This window comes from Lolium rigidum, chromosome 1 (genome assembly GCF_022539505.1).
Source record: "Lolium rigidum isolate FL_2022 chromosome 1, APGP_CSIRO_Lrig_0.1, whole genome shotgun sequence".
Lineage (NCBI taxonomy): Eukaryota > Viridiplantae > Streptophyta > Magnoliopsida > Poales > Poaceae > Lolium > Lolium rigidum.
The window spans coordinates 28,625,768-28,634,772 of NC_061508.1; positions in this window are offsets into that span (position 1 = coordinate 28,625,768).

Genomic DNA, 9,005 nt, shown 5'->3' on the forward strand with positions numbered 1-9,005 from the left:
TAACTATCACATAAAGCATTCTTATCATGAGTCTCATGCATAAAATTATTACTCTCCACATAGGCATAATCAGTTTTATTAGTTGTAGTGGGAGCAAATTCAACAAAGTAGCTATCATCAAATATAGGAGGCATATTGTAATCATAATTAAATTTATCCTCCATAGTAGGCGGCACCAAAAGACTACTATCATTATAATCATCATAAATAGGAGGCAAAGTATCATCAAAGTAAATTTTCTCCTCAATGCTTGGGGGACTAAAAAGATCATGCTCATCAAAACCAGCTTCCCCAAGCTTAGAATTTTCCATATCATTAGCAACAATGGTATTCAAAGTATTCATGCTAATATGTTCCATGGGTTTTTTAATTTTCGGATCAAACCATCCATGTCTTAAATTAGGAAATAGAATAAGAAGCTCATTGTTGTCCATTATGCCAAACTAGTGTAAACAAGAAACAAAAAGATGCAATTGCAGGATCTAAAGGAAATAGCTTCGAACACTCACACAATGGCGCCAGAAAAGTACTTTACCTGGGACCGGAGTATGAGTGCCTTTTACCTTTCTTCCCCGGCAACGGCGCCAGAAAAGTGCTTGATGTCTACGGGTGCTTCTATTCTTGTAGACAGTGTTGGGCCTCCAAGAGCAGAGGTTTGTAGAACGACGGCAAGTTTCCCTTAAGTGGATCACCCAAGGTTTATCGAACTCGGGGAGGAAGAGGTCAAAGATATCCCTCTCATGCAACCACTGCAACCACAAAGCAAGAAGTCTCTTGTGTCCCCAACACACCTAATAGGTGCACTAGTTCGGCGAAGAGATAGTGAAATACGGGTGGTATGAATAAATATAAGCGGTAGCAACGGCACCGAGAAAAGTGCTTTGCCCGGGACTGGCGTGTGGTTGATGGTGGTAATATTGCGGACGGTAGAGATGCGGTAAAACAAGTAAACAAGCGGCGATAGCGATATTTAGGAACAAGGCCTAGGGATCATACTTTCACTAGTGGACACTCTCAACATTGATCACATAACAGAATAAATAGATAAATGCTAGACTCTACACTCTCTTGTTGGATGATGAACACCACTAATTGTGTAGGATTACACGAACCCTCAATGCTGGAGTTAACAAGCTCCACAATATTCGATGTTCATATTTAAATAACCTTAGAGTGCATGACAGATCAACATAACCAAACCAAGTACTAACATAGCATGCACACTCTGTCACCTTCACGCTACGAAAGGAGGCATAGATCATATCAATACCATCATAGCAATAGTTAACTTCATAATCTACAAGAGATCACAATCATAGCCTACGCCAAGTACTACACGATGCACACACTGTCACCATTACACCGTGCAGGAGGAATAAACTACTTTAATAACATCACTAGAGTAGCACACTGATAAATTGTGATACAAAACTCATTGCAATCATAAAGGGGTATAAATAAGCACTTCACTATGCCATTCATAACGGTGAATAAGTATTACGTGAAATATAGCCTAAGAGACCCACACGGTGCACACTACTTGTCACCTTTACACACGTGGGACAAGGAGTCTCCGGAGATCACATAAGTAAAACCCACTTGACTAGCATAATGACATCTAGATTACAAGCATCATCATATGAATCTCAATCATGTAAGGCAGCTCATGAGATTATTGTATTGAAGTACATAGGAGAGAGATGAACCACATAGCTACCGGTACAGCCCCGAGCCTCGATGGAGAACTACTCCCTCCTCTTGGGAGACGAGCAGCGTTGATGAAGATGACGGTGGTGTCGATGGAGGAGCCTTCCGGGGGCACTTCCCCGTCCCGGCGGCGTGCCGGAACGGAGACTCCTGTCCCCCGGATCTTGGCTTCGCGATGGCGGCGGCTGCGGAAGGTTTTCTCTGGTTTCGTCGAACGTGTCGGGGTTTTCGCGACGGAGGCTTTAAATAGGCGGAAGGGCAAGGTCGGAGGGGTGCGGGGCCACCGGACACTAGGGGCGGCGCGCCCCCTCCTGGGCCGCGCCGCCACCATGTGTGGGCCCCCCGTGGCCCCTCTCTGACGGTTCTCGGGTGTTCTGGAAGCTCCCGGGGATTCTAAGATCTTCGGTGTTGATTTCGTCCGATTCCGAGAATATTTCCTTACTAGGATTTCTGAAACCAAAAACAACAGAAAACAGGAACTGGCCCTTCGGCATCTCGTCAATAGGTTAGTTCCGGAAAACGCATAATAATAACATAAAGTATGCATAAAACATGTAGATATCATCAATAATGTGGCATGGAACATAAGAAATTATCGATACGTCGGAGACGTATCACTGCCTATCATGATCAAGATCATCTATTTGTAATCCTACATGTTGTGTTTGTTGGGATCCGATGAATATTGAATACTATGTCAAGTTGATTATCAATCTATCATATATGTTGTTTATGTTCTTGCATGCTCTCCGTTGCTAGTAGAGGCTACGGCCAAGTTGATACTTGTGACTCCAAGAGGGAGTATTTATGCTCGATAGTGGGTTCATGCCTCCATTAAATGCGGGACAGTGACGAGAAAGTTCTAAGGTTGTGGATGTCTTTGTTGCCACTAGGGATAAAACATCGATGCTTTGTCTAAGGATATTCGTGTTGATTACATTACACACCATACTTAATGCAATTGTCTGTTGTTTGCAACTTAATACTGGAAGGGGTTCGGATGATAACCTGAAGGTGGACTTTTTAGGCATAGATGCATGCTGGATAGCGTTCTATGTACTTTGTCGTAATGCCCTGATTAAATCTCATAGTACTCATCATGATATATGTATGTGCATTGTTATGCCTTCTTTATTTGTCAATTGCCCAACTGTAAATTGTTCACCCAACATCTGTTTATCTTATGGGAGAGACACCACTAGTGAACTGTGGACCCCGGTCCAATTCTTTACATCTGAAATACAAACTATTGCAAACTCTGTTCTTTACTGTTCTTCGCAAAAATCATCATCCACACTATACATCTAATCCTTTGTTTACAGCAAGCCGGTGAGATTGACAACCTCGCTGTTACGTTGGGGCAAAGTACTTTGATTGTGTTGTGCAGGTTCCACGTTGGTGCCGGAATCCCTGGTGTTGCGCCGCACTACACTCCGCCACCAACAACCTTCACGTGCTTCCTTGACTCCTACTGGTTCGATAACCTTGGTTTCTTACTGAGGGAAAACTTGCTGTTGTGCGCATCACACCTTCCTCTTGGGGTTCCCAACGGACGTGTGTCTACACGCCATCAAGACGCGCTGCCGCCGGGACTACCACGGCGACAGCACCGACGAGGAGGACGACTGATAATGAAGAGCGTTGTTTCTTCGCAGCGAATACGTGCACGGAAGTTTCTAGATGTTCGTCTCATCGGTAGAACCAACAAGGGCACCATCCTCCCGCTGGATTTTCCAGTTTGGGTGACTGGGTGTGCCCTCGAGTGTTCTTTCTTAGCAGCGAACACAGGAAACCTTCAATGCACGGCCTAGTTAGGTTTAGTTTTTTTGCAAAATTTTATATTTGTGTCCACCATGGTTCAAACTATGTATTAGTTTTCGGAAAACCATGTTCCAAACCGTGTCTTCCTGTAAACCACGTTCCCAATTATGTATTAGTTTGTGGAAATTGAAATAAAAATGCCAAAAAGAAGTATTTTTAATGTTTGGGGCGGCGTTTGGGGGACGCGGCTGGGGAGCGACGTTCCCCAAACGCGTCACGAACAAAACACGTCCCCCGAACGCTCAATTCGGCGCGGTTTGGGGGACGCTTTGGGAGACGCGACTGGAGATGCTCTTATTTGTTAGAGAAAGTTGTTGTTGTTAGCCGTAAAAATGTGAAAAGTAATGTTATACCGAGACCATGTGCAAACAACTTGAGAGGTGAGTGACTAGCAATGTTGAGGAAATCACTTATCGGGGTTAACTCGGTCGATTGACGATTAGCGATTAATAGGCAAATCGACCAATTAATCGGGCGATAAATGAGTTAATCGGACGGTAAATGAGTTTATCGACTAATCGGTGACCACTGAATAGGGATTAATCGGGCGATTAATCGTTGAATCAGACGATTTTTTGAACAGTGGTGACTAGTGAGAGAGGGATAGTGCCTTTGAGCGGAAGGCATCGTGGGCTTTGATACCCAGTCCACACCGAGTACTACAGGGAACACTGTCATGGTAAGGCGATTTGCACAAAAATAACCCAAAAGTGAAAGAAAAGCACAGACTGACCCTCCGGCGAAACTATTTCACCCATCTAACCCTTTTGTGTGGCGCCCCTCCCATCGGCGCCACACATGCCAGTGTGGCGCCCCTCCTGCCGGCGCCACTCTCCCAGCCGACGTGGCGCCCTCGACGCTGAGCTGGTGCGCCAATCCGACGTGGCAGGATGTGTGGCGCCCCTCCCATCGGCGCCACACATGCACTTATAATTGCCCAAAACAAACTGTGATACAATTCGTCTGGGACTTAGCCGTTTTGGCGAGGCTCTATGTGTGGCGCCGATGCCACGGGCGCCACACTAGCATGTGTGGCGCCGATGCCGCGGGCGCCACACAAAGAGCCTCGCCAAAACGGCTAAGGACTTATCGTCCGGAGCCCCTGGATGTTTTCAACCCAATAGTTGATATAGGTTGGCATGTGTGGCGCCGATGCCGCGGGCGCCACACGGTGCGATGTGGCGCCGGTGTGCGGGCGCCACACATTGACTTGTGTTAAAAACATGAAAAATCCTACCAAACTCCAACAGGTTTTGAGTACAACATTGGACACAACAAGTAGCAATTTCAGAACATACACATATAACACTTCATAGCTCACATCGTAGCAAGTAGATTCAAACAACAAGTAGCATTACAGACATAGTTCGAAATGACATAGGGTTCACAACTCGATACTTATGAAGATAGAGTTCACAACAACACGTAGAACATCCTAGTATCGTCCTCGACGTGCCGTCCTCACGGGTTGCTTCCGGACGGCCATCTTTTTCGTCCGTTGCCGTGGCTCTTGTTGCTGCTGCTCCTCCTGCTCCTCCTGCTCCTCCTCCTCTGAAGATAACGGCTCGTCGTTCCTCATCCTCAACAAAGATGATCTCCGCGGTGGCCCCTCATCCTCCTCAATGACAACCTTCTTTCCTGGGTTGACATAATCTTCCGGAGTGTACCGGTTTGGAGCCTTGCCCCTTGGCTTCAACTGGTAAGCTGACCGTGAGGCTTGCTTTTTGCCGCGAATAATGCTTTGACTCAAAATTTCGCCGTCGTCAGGAATCTTCACAAACATGAACACATGAGATTACAAAAGTTGAAATTAGTAAGAACATGTTTTACATCAACAAGATAGTAAGTTGAGGATGTAGGAACATGTCCATACCTGCGCTTCTTCAGAAGAGGAGGATGTAGGAATTTCGCCTTCGCGGCAACCTAGCACGTTGGCTAACTGCCGCATCTTTCGTGCAGTGTTCTGCATCATGGAACTCATGGTTACAAAGCCACCAGAACATAATAGCGTACATTCAAAGTTGGTGATCATACCTTAATCAAATGCCGCAACGGTCCGACAGGCTTTTCATCTCTCCCGCTCTGGTCCCACATAATCTCGCACTCCTCAGCTGTTTTTGTGATCTCCGTCCGCTGTGACAAACATAGCATACACAATTTAAGCGAGCACATGACAATCTAGATGATGTACTAGTTAGTGAGAGAATCCATTACCACGAAGTTCAGCTCGGAAGCAATAGAAGTCGATCTCCCTCTGCGAGCAAAGGTGTCGTGCTGGCTTTGCGCAACCTCATCGAACTCGATGGGGTCGTCCAAGATGTCCTCAGCATACGCGTGCTTCACTAACTCGATACGCGTGTTTTCATGGAACCACTGGAGGTAGTTGTTGAAAGCGGCCAAGTCGTGGGGCACAATCTCCACAGGGCCAGCAGTCCGTGTCGCTTCCAAACAGTGTAGGAACGCTGCGACGTGGCCGCTATGATGAACTGGCCAATTTGTGATCTTCCTCTGCCGCTGCCTATCAAGCCTGCAAGAATCAAGAAGTTAGATTGTACCTCTTCTATCAAGAATCTTCCATCGCATGATTCCAGAAGTTTACCTATGACGCTCCTTGTCCGTGTCTTGCCACTGAGGTGGGCACTCCTAATACAGCCCAAACTGTCTCATCACTCTGTGCGGCTGGTGGTGTTCAACAAGCCACATGCATATGAGTGGGCAGCGCATACGCCAGAACCGCGCCTCCTCCGTGCACTTCTGGTTGAGGTCAGGCATCCCCGCGCCAATACGGTAGTAGGTACCATATGGCTCCCATTCCACCTGCAACATACAAATATTTCAGAATTTAGAACATGCCAGTAGAATCAATGAAAACTAGGATTGCAAAAGAGTGATCGGTTACCTGCTCAGCGGTAAGAGTGTCCAACTCCGCAGTGTACTGCCTGTACATGATCTTTGGATCGCTCGTCATCTCCGAGACATTGTCCCAAAGGTATGCCCAAGTCGGCTCCCGATCAAGGTTCTCATGGTGATGAGGCCATGGCCTCTCGGGGAGTGTCCTAGGTCGCCCAACTGATAGGCGGTCCCAGCTCCATACGGAAAGTAGGAGCATGCATCCACCAATACCGCCGCTCCCAGTCCTGCGACAAGCTTCGTCCAACTGCGTACATAAGACATTTGGTTAGTACTTTGTCTAGCACACTACTATAGGAAAATAGTACATAGAACAAATCATCACCTGCCGGTAGAGGTAGGCAAGTGCCGCTGTTCCCCAACTCCACCGGTGCTCCAACACCGTAAGCGCCTTCAGCCAACACCAATGGGCCAGCTTCCCCCCACTGTCAGGAAAGAGAGTTCTTGAAATCATGTACCATAAGTACACGCGGGTGTACGTCCTTAGAGTGTCCCTGTTGGCCCCTTCCGGGCATTGTCCAAAGTTAAGCCTAATCCAAGAGAAAGACGCGCCGACGGGAGCCCTCACCTTTGGTTCTGCTGGCAGCGGAGGAGCCCTGCCAATAAGCGCCTCCATCTGCTGGCGCCACCCATCAGAAGATGTGTTCATACACAGTGGCTCGCCCTGAATAGGTAGTCCAAGGATCATGGAAACATCCTGGAGAGTAGGGGCCATCTCGCCGGCCCTTAAGTGGAAGGTGTGCGTCTCCGGCCTCCACCGGTCGACAAGAGCGGTGAGTGCCGCGGCGTTCATGTTCGGCCCCCCACGGCATACAAGGGATATGAACGGGAGAAGACTGGTAGGCTCGATGAACTCCGTGTACCTCTCGTCATACGGTATATCCACTGTGCCATGGTAACGAATCTTCAAAGGGTGAAGATCCGTTGTCCTCTCCGTCATATGAACAGCCCGGTGATCCCTGTCATACTCTTGATCTAGGAGCCACACCATCCTACATGTTTACACAAATACACCATATTATGAGCAATACATACATGAGAATATATCCAAATAAGCCATCACAAATACATCAAATACACCACATGAGTTATTCCTTCACATACACATTCATGAAATTTGATGCCTAGGGTTCCTCCACAAATCTAGGATACATACATATCTAGGGTTCCTACACATACACATTCAACACTTACATACCCATTTCAACACATACATAGCCATTTCAAATCTAGTTTCCATGTCTAGGGTTCATGTACAAATCTAGCAAAATTTAACATCTATGGTTCCAACAAATCTATGGTTCAAACACAAGCATACAATGAGGCTATCAATTTCAATACATACACACCAATATAGATTCCAACAACAAACATTTCCAATCTAGGTTCCATGTATAAATCGAATTAAATCGGAGCAAATCTTGGAAGAATCGAAGGGGAACGAAGGGGAATACCTTGAGGATTGTATGGGGATGGATTTGGCTGGCCAGATCTGTCCAATCCGTGGAGGATTTGGTGGGGGGCGGAGGAGAGGCGGCCGGCGGCGGCAGTTGGAGGAGAGAAAGAAAGAAGAAAAAGAGAGGGTCGGGCTGGGGGCGGGCGCGGGCGCCACACTTAAGTGGATGTGTGGCGCCCGTGGCATCGGCGCCACACATGCTAGTGTGGCGCCCGTGGCATCGGCGCCACACGTAGAGCCTCGCCAAAACGGCTAAGTCCCAGACGTCCGGAGCCCCTGGATGTTTTCGACCCAACAGCTGATATAAGTTGGCATGTGTGGCGCCGATGGGAGGGGCGCCACACATCCTGCCACGTCAGATCGGCGCACCAGCTCAGCGTCGAGGGCGCCACGTCGGCTGGGAGAGTGGCGCCGGCAGGAGAGGCGCCACACAAAAAGGTTAGATGGGTGAAATAGTTTCGCCGAAGGGTCAGTCTGTGCTTTTTTTTTTCCACTTTTGGGTTATTTTTTGCAAATCTCATGGTAACAAGCGCCGTGTGGCAGCCATTCAGTGTGACGTGCCAGCTGTGTAGTAAACTGACTATCCTTTCCACTGTAGTACTCCTGCCGAATGCTTTTTTTTGCGAGTCAAGCAACCTTTCATATTAATTTTTAACCATGAAGTTACAATCGTGCTGTAGACAGCTTAAAATAAAACTTGGGGTTCTCCCCGTCCACACACACGACCCATGCGTCGAACAAGGCTGTGTTTTGCAGATAGATGTGCATCAGAGTTGCAGTGCCTCGGTACATGGACAAAGCTGAAATTTCCAGCTCGTTCGCTCAACTCTTTGATCCTTTGCAAAGGTCCTACGATTTATGATCTTTGCTCATCACGCATATGCCAAAGATTGAGAAGCTTTTGACTATCAATTTCTAGTACAATATTATAGTATCCTTGATTCAGAGCAAAATCCAAACCCTCCATGCAAGTCATTGCTTCTACCATAAGCGGGCTTGATACAAGACCATACCAACGTGCATTAGCTCCGAGGAATTTTTCATTAGAATCTCTTCTAATCACAGCGCCTCCAGCTCCAGTACTCTCTTGAAGATAGAACGCTCCGTCAGA